Here is an 8,977-nt window from a genome sequence, read left to right as displayed (position 1 = left end):
CACAAAGAGCTGGATGCAACTGAGCAACTGAACAACAGCAACATAATGTCCCAGAGTCTTTCAACCTACCATGTAAAGAGAAATGGTTGGGAAATATCCTAGCTTCCTCATTATTCAGTTGAAATAACTCTCATGTGTGTTCTAAACTCTCTTGCTGTGAGAGTAAACCTCAGTTGCCAAGCATGGAAACTGCTTTGATAACACATCTTTTATTGACTTCTTCCCCTTCCTTGCCTTTCTTCCCCACTCTTGAGTAAACCTCCTTGGGGGCAGCTCCCAAATGAAGTGCTTGCTCTTGAACTCTTCTCTCAGACTCTTTGGGAACCCAAAGAGACACTATCCCTCCCCATGTGGACCCAATCTTTCTGGGATCATCAGTAAAGGTGCATTACTTGCTCTGTCTTTTATATTCAAACCTGAATAGGATCACACAATAAGTACCTTCAAGAAGGCAGAGACTGTTCAAAAGGTCTACTCGTTAGTTCCTTCTTTATAGATTCCTGCAGGCCTTCTGGCAACTGTCTTTTCTGAGCCAATATCTTAGTTGTTTCCCCTGGTTCTATGAGTTAAACCATATCCTTTCAATAGATTCATGTTGGGATGAGCAACTAGATTGCTTTCTGTGACTCGCATTCAAAGAAATCAATGAACATGTATGATATATTAGACTTCTTTTGGCTATAAAGATTTCATAGTAAAAATGAATGAGTTATAAAAAAATATAAGACCACTAAATGCTGTATGTTATTCATAAAGTCAGATCATAGAAATCACTTTGAAATGTCAATGTTTTCATGTTTCTTCACATTTTACTTGAACTAGCATCTCTAGCTTGTAAGAAGGTCTTTCTAATATTTCAATACAATTCTCACAAATAGTTATTCATCCGAAAGAGAAAAATAACTTTGTAGGGAGAGGTCATTGTGGTTGTTGCTGTTTCGTTTTTCTCTGGGTGGCTATTAGGACTTCCAGGTGATGCTGGTGGTAAAGAACCTGCCTGCCAATGTAGGAGACTTAAGAGACTCTGGTTGAATCCCTAGATTGAGAAGGTCCCCTGGAGGAGGGCATGGCATCCCATTCTATTGTTCTTGCCTGGAGAATCCCATGGACAAAGGAGGCTGATGGGCTACAGTCCTTAGGTTCACACAGAGTCAGACATGACTGAGCAACTTAGCACGCACGGGTGACTATTCAGTTCCCATTATAGGGAGCAGAACATTTCAAGACATTTTTAAGAATAAAAAGTTCTTAAGAGGTTTCTATGTAAAGAAATCTATAATGCTGAAGTCATAGAGAAACCTTGTTTAATTACATTCATCTTACATACCTGAACATGAGAACTCATAGAGGAAAAGTATGTGTGAAAATATCAGACAGACCAAAGCAGAGGAACATTCTACAAAATAACTGGCCAGTACTCTTCAAAAGTGTCAAGGCCATGAAAGACAGACAAAGGCTAAGGAACTTCACAGATGAGGGGACACCAAGAAGACGTGGCAACTGAATGCAACGTGGCAACTGAATGCAATGTGGGATCACTGGTTGGAATCTGGTCCCCCAAAAAGGTCATTTGTGGGATAGCTAATAAAATTTGAATAAGACTATAGGTTAGCTAATAGTATACCATATCAATATTAACTTCCTGTTTCTGATCATTATACTATGGTTATGTAAGACGTTAACATTTTGGGAAGTTGGGTGAAGTGTATGCAGGAATTCTTCGTGCTATTTTTACAACAATTTTATAAGTCTTATCTAATCTCAAAATGAAAAATTCCAAAATAAGAAATAAGTTCAAAGCATAATTTAAAGTGAATTATACAAACATGCATTGAAATAGCAACTGGAGATAGAGAATATACTGAGGGAGTAATTGGAAAAAAAAATTCAGGATATTGATTAGGCTCTCTGAAATCATACTGTGTTCAAAACTCTCTGTGGTATCACTGTGGAAACCAAATGGAAATGAAATGATGTAAAAAAAAAAATCATGAAAGAGCATGAGGAACAAGGCAAAATGACCACTTATTCAACACATGAATGGAAAGGAATTCAGAGTAGAGAACTGATTGAAGAGGGGTTTAGAAGATTTAAGAAAAATGAGACTGGACACAAGTGAAGAATTTTGACATCTGAGTGATTTCCCTCCTTGATTATTTCTGTTTAGAAATTGTATATATTTATAGGTGAATATATTCTATTTCTTCTACTAAGCATGCATGTGTCTATAAATTATAAAGAGAAATTTCTGTCTCTGTCAGTAGGAAAGGATGATATATAGAATTGTGTATAAGTTAGAAAATTCTGCCCCCCCCCCAAAAAAATGGATTATACTTCAGGGAGAAAGAAACTGATCAACTCAGTGGTTACATAATAACTAAGTGGAAAGATCAAACAGTATGCCATAAGGTAACAATAGCATGATGATAATTATAGTACAGAAGCAAAAATTTGAACATTTACCAAATACCAACCACTATTAATCAAGGACTTTACATGTCAATTCACATAATCCTCACAACATATGAGATTAGTCTACTATTATTCCCATTTTACAGATAATGGTAAAATGTACATGGGGCAAAAATGAAATTTGAATGCAAGCAGTTTGGCCCAGATATAAAGTTTTTAATCACAAACTTTTAACCGCTGCTGTGAATTTGCAAAAGACTTGACTGAACAGACTGGTTTTCCCTTCTCCTGGGAGATGAAAGTTCTAATTTACAATACAATTTTACGCCTTAATATGATCAGAGCTCAGGATTGGAATCTTCCTGTCACCAGGAGGTGATGCACTAGGGCATGTGTGGCAAGATGAAGAGATGAAGTGGGGGAAAGGGTGACAAGAAGGCTCAGACCATAGGATGTAAAGCCCACAACCCTCATCCCAGCACTGAGCCTCCCTGTAGCTCTGTACCAGCCAGGGCTCTTGAAGGGACCAGGGTGAACTCCTCCTGCCGCACAGGCACTGCCTTGTTGATTAGAAAATGATCTATGGGGTAGGATTTGAACTGGTGATGTCAGGCCTTGTCACACATACCTCTAGGCTCCAAATTGGTAGCTGGGAGGAGAGCCAGCAAAGGACAATGGAAAAATGCTCCGAAGTGTGAATTTAGATTTGAAAAACATCCTCAGTCAGTTCATATATTCTGTGTTCAGACAATATGGACACCAACAGGACTCACTGAGGTTAATTAAATGTGAAAAATGACATGATGAAACATTTTAGAAATATTTTTTTCTGGAGACAGAATTTGCAAATGAATTTAAAATAGGGTCAACTCAAAAGCCTGCAGAAGACATGGAGGTAGTAGATTATAATCGAGTAAAATAGAGCTGTTTCTTTTGAAGAGGCTTTATTTTCTTATTAAACACATAGACTATTCATCACTTCCTCACAGAAATATGCTCTTTCCAACTTTGCTTTTAAAACACACAGCTCTTTGGGGCTATCTTTTGTTTTCCTGGCTTTGATGGGGAGACTGTCCCTCTCCTGTGGGACTTTCAGTAATGTAAGCATGATGATAAATGCAGACTGACAAATCCTGATAGTCAGGGAGACAAGAGGCAGTGGGTGGGAGACTGCGAAGATGCACAGCGCATGCGCACTGATGAGCTCAAGCTCCAGCGGCCGGTAGCTGGTTTTTACCGAGCAGACTGTGGGTCCTGTGTTTTCACTGGACCGATTTTTCGTGAAAGACTGAAAACCTACATTTTTATGTGAAGTATCTTGACCTTCCAGTACTTATTTAAAACTTTCAAACTAGGTACAGCCCTCCTTCTTAAAACACTTTCATCATCATCTCCATGACATTCTCCCAAGTTTCTTCCTCCTGTATCAGATACTCCTCATCTCCTTTTCTGGGTCCTCCTCTTTTCCCCATCATCTAAAATAAGGGTATCCCGGATCCCCTTCTCTGCTCTATCTACTTTCTCTACCTGGGCAACCTCACCCATCCCATGGCTTTCAGTCACCTGTGCCAGATTCCCAAACCCATACCCTGAGCTCTGCCTGTCACTCCAGACACTGTCACCTTGACATCTCCATATAATAGGAACCTCAAATTAAAGTGGCCAAGAGGGAGCTCTCCCCTCACCCATGCATGCCTTCACTTTCCCATCTCAGGGGATGGAACACCATCCACCAAGATGTTCAAAAACAGGAAAAAAAAAAGAAGCATTTGCAACTCTATGTATCTATGTGTGGTACAATTTCATGCTTCACATACTTGTTCATGCGGTTCCCTCTTTTTAGAAGACTCTCTTCGGCCCCTTCCTTGCCCTTTATATCAGGAAAATTCGTATTTATCCTTCAAGAATCAGTTCCAGCATCATCACCCCCAAGCAGGCTGATCACATAATTTTCTGAGCCCAGTGCAAAATGAAAAAGTGAGCTATTCAGGCAGTCATCACACGTTTGGCCATCCCAAGCCAAGGAACTGGAGCCTCTGCACAGGACATATTTGGAACCTCATTGAGGGTAAAAGAGATGCCCCCATGAGCTGCCTAGACAAGAACACTATGGAACTGCCAACCCAGGCTGGGAACAAATGCCATCTTGCCCCACCCAAGACACAGTGGAGCACAAGCCCAGCCTTGACTCTCCTTGTCCCCATGCCTGGTCTCTGCTGGGGATGGAGGGTGATGGCAGTGTGCAGGCCTCTCCCGGCCAGGCTCACTGCTCCCTAGCTCCACCGGCCGAAGGCAGGCTGCTGAGAACCCCTCCTGGGGAGACAGGGAGGCAGCAGGTGGGACTGCATTGAGCAGGGGGCTCCAAGCCCCGGGCATGTGCCCCACTGTCCTTCATACAAAACACACATATCAAAGATAAACCTACAGGATTAAGAATTTCAAAAGGGGGCCATACAGCATTAAACCCCAAGCATGAGCACTTCTGAGTATTAGAACCTGAGATACTGGTTGTGTGTCCTTGAAACTGGTCCTGCCTCCAAGAAATTTTCTCTGTCCCCCCAAACCAAACTAGCTGCCCCTTTCTGTGCACCTTGCTTACTCCCATGTTTGCATGTATCACTCCATTTAGCCCACTGTGTTCCTTTATCTACTTTTTTAGTCTGTTTCACAGAATATTTTGTAAACTTCATATGGTCAAGGAATTTGGCTAAATCCTTTTTTCTTTTTAATTTCTAGGTCTCAGTATTGAAATTGCTTATCAGTATACCTTTGATGAGGAGGGCATGGCAACCCACTCTAGTAGTCTTGCCTGGAGAATCCTGTGGACAGAGTAGCCTGGCGGGCTACAGTCCATAGGGTCACAAAGAGTCAGACATGACTGAAGCAACTTAGCACACAATCACGTAGACCTTTGATAGGTGTTCAAATGACCAGACACCTATACCAACTGGCTGAGCAAAAGCCAATTTATACATGAACCCTGCTTGGCCCTGCCAACACCCCCACCATGGCTGTCTCCCTTGCATCCCAGCCCCACAACCCCAGCCACGGATCACACCTGATTCACAGTTTTACATCCCAACTACTATGGCCACTGCCACCACCATGAATCAGGAAGTTTCCACACACTGACAAGTAGAGATGACTACATTTGAACACTTGCTAGAGGAGACCCACAGAGCTCTGGCTTCCTCAGGGAAGCTGGTAGAGGCTGGGTAACAATAGCTGGAGAGGTGAGAAAGTTAACACCCTAAGGAGGCAGAATTCAACAAACAAAGGCAAGAAACAGAAAATAGTCAGCAGATAGCAGTCTTTCCTTCCCCTCCTGGACTGTTCTGAAGGGCAGTCATTTTATTTGGCCTCTTTGTCTCATAAGGTCAGGCAACCAGCTATGTTTGTTCTGACATCACAGCCAGCCTGCTATACTCCTCTTCATAGTTTCTTTCCCTACTTCCTTACCTCTCTTTCCTTTTCTTCTCACTCTAACTTCCCTAGGACTGGGCCTCAATAAAACATTAGCACAAAAGCTATCTGCTCTGATAGTCTTCTCTAAGAACCTAAGAACAACTGTACCAGAGACAACTGTACCAGAAGTAGGGTAGTAATAGCAGGTGGCATGCTTTGGCATGTGAATTACTAATGCTCTCACTTGGGGTTGATTGGGATGAGTGGAGGCTTAGGGTAAGATTGGGGATATCAAGTAGTTCTAACAACTGAATAAATTGGGGGTAATGATAATTTTAGTACTTCTGTAGTGGTTGGCTACTTATGATGGCACTGAAATCCTAGATAGGTTCTGGCCGGTGACTGTCATTTTAAGGCACTTTGTGAAAGCCATAGATGCTTTTAAGGCAGGGAGTAATACCATATCATGAACACATCAAGCAAGAACCAGAGAAACATCTGTGGCAGTAGATCTTGAGGGTGTTGGACCCTCAAGTGGACCTGGAACGTACCACTGAACAGGAGAGATTTGTTGAAATGGGCAACTCATCCATAAGTTGGAATTTAAAGTCCAGGAAGTCTTAATAATGTCCTAGTAAAATTTAATGTCTACCAGTCCTAATAGTTAGCTAAGATGACTCCATTAAGCCTGGATTCACAATGGCTCAGTAAGTTGAGGTGAGTTTGTGGGAACTTACTTGGCAGAGTAGTGAGACAGGGATCAGAAGGCTCAGGAAAAAGAGAATATTAGAATGAAGACATGCAAACCCACCACCTGAGTGTATTCTCTAGGAGGGAACATGCCACCTGTGTGGGAGGTCTTAGTCGTCCTAAGATCAGCAGCTTTAGCATCACCTAGGAACTTCTTTGAAATGAAAATTCTCAAGCCCCACTCCAGATCTACTAATGCAGAAATTCTGGGGGTATGGGCCAACAATCTATGTTTGAATGAATCCTCTAGGTAATTTGCTAAAGTATGCTAAAGTTTGAAGACCACTGACTAGTCTTTTGTTTGATTTATACAACCAAAAAGAATTGAAAACTGATGATCATAATGCTGCTGTCAGACACTGATGGAAAACTGCAATCCTCAGTTACTAGATCTAAGTCAGTTCACAGAGCCAGAGCCCATTGATTAAAGGGAATGTTGGGTTCCCACAATGCCACCAGAACATGGCAAGTTTCTCTCTAACCTTTCCTCAAACTTGCCAGAGTAATTGTGCACTACAGAAAAGGGAATTCCCAGAAATCTTTTTTTCTTTTTTTTTAATGCACCATGCAGGACCTTCATTCCCCAGTTAAAGATTGAACCAGTGCCTGCTGCAATGGAAGTGCAGATTCTTAACCACTGGATAACCAGAGAAATCCTAGACATCTTGAGGATGGTTAGAATGAGATCACAGCTGACAATATTGGAGAACCCATACCACCACCATGGTCTTCCAATTAAAAGGGAGACTTATAGCCACCAGATTGTAAATGGTGTTTGGGTTCATCTTGCAATGGATCCAATAGTTCCAAGGACCCACTCTGTTGCTCTGTCTCTAGTCTCTGAATGCCTAATGGGATAGATACACTTAGAACTTGGCCCTTGGTTTCCTGACCTATGAATTAAGGAATAATATAATTTTAAAAGGTACAATGCACCTTCCATCCAGGCCAAGATAGTAAAATCAGAAGCCATATCTGCCAGGACAAATTGCAGAAATCAGTACCAAAAGACTTAAAAGATTCAGTGATGGTGATTCCCATAATACATCTGTTCATTTCACCTACCAGACCTTCCCCCCAAAATCATGTTGATCATGGTGGGTGCCAGTGGACTACTCTAAATTTAAAATACTATTCCAATTACAGCTTCTACGCTAGATAGGAATTTTATGGGAGGAAATCAACTCAACCTCTGGCACTTTATTTGTGACTATTGTTTTGCTGAATGCTTTATGTCTGATTCTCATCGAAAGAGAGGATCAAAAGCAGTTTATCTTCATGTTGCAAGGAAGCAGTAAGTCTTCACTGTCTCTCTCTAGGTCTGGATCAATTTTCTGCTGTCTGTCAGGGTCTAGTCTATACTGATCTCCACCATCTTGCTTTTCTTCAGTGCATTGTGCCAGGCTTCTACACTGATTGACATTTTACTAATTGGACCTAATAAGGAGAACAGTCAAGTAATTTAAATGTCCTATTAAAACACAAATGTGTCAGAGGGAGGGCAGCAAGTCCTTGATGATCAAGGGGCCTGCGACATCAGTAAGATTTTTAGAGGTCCAGTGGTCTGGAATAGGAAGGGCCATACCCTCTGAAGTAAAGCGGGAGAGCCTAACAATGGCACATCAAGTAACTGTGCAGCTGAAGCAGCCCATCATGAGCTCAGTGTTAACAGAAACTCCCAGGAAAGGGTTGAGTGGACAAAAATGAACTATTACATGAAAGAAACAGTAAACTTAGGAAGACTCAAGTACTCCAGAAGATGCAAAAAATATGCCTGTTTGCCTTGATCGCCATATCACCTGCCTCTGTTGCAGCAATGCCACTCTCTCAGCCACACCTATTCCTGATAACCAACTGCTGGAGAAAGAAAGACCCTGAACTCACGTCAAAGACAGTTTGTGATCACGGCCACATTACAGTCTCTCAGGAGTGACTCTGAAAGAATAGGCATAGCCACAAAGAGACTTTCAATAACCAGGGAGACAGAATGACCTATTTTCTGAGCGCTGGTCAGTTTCTCTCCTTGCTAGATTCACTGCTTGTGCAATGGACTAATGAGCAAAGTGGCCATGGTGGTAGGCTCCAATCCTGTACGCGATTCCAGAAGCAGGGACTCCATGGAGTCCTGGTGTAGGAGTGAGAAGCAGCTGCAGTGCCAAGAGGTGGCGGCAGCAACTGAAGGTGAGCAGGAGTTGGGTGGGCACCTGGCTGGGATCAGGAGGTGGTGAAGCACAGGATCCAGGTTCTACAGCAGCAGGCTGATGAGAGAAAGCAGGATCCAACTGCTTTCCTCTCCAGTCTCCCCCCACACAGCAAAGCTTCAGGTGGTCTGATTTGTCAAACACAGCCTCTTGCCGGCATTGCCTGCTTACCAATTCCACTCCTGCCATGGGCAGGATTTGGGAAGGAT

This window comes from Bubalus bubalis, chromosome 1 (assembly GCF_019923935.1).
Source record: "Bubalus bubalis isolate 160015118507 breed Murrah chromosome 1, NDDB_SH_1, whole genome shotgun sequence".
Lineage (NCBI taxonomy): Eukaryota > Metazoa > Chordata > Mammalia > Artiodactyla > Bovidae > Bubalus > Bubalus bubalis.
The sequence above is the reverse complement of the archived record's forward strand: the minus strand, read 5'-3'. Positions refer to the sequence as shown.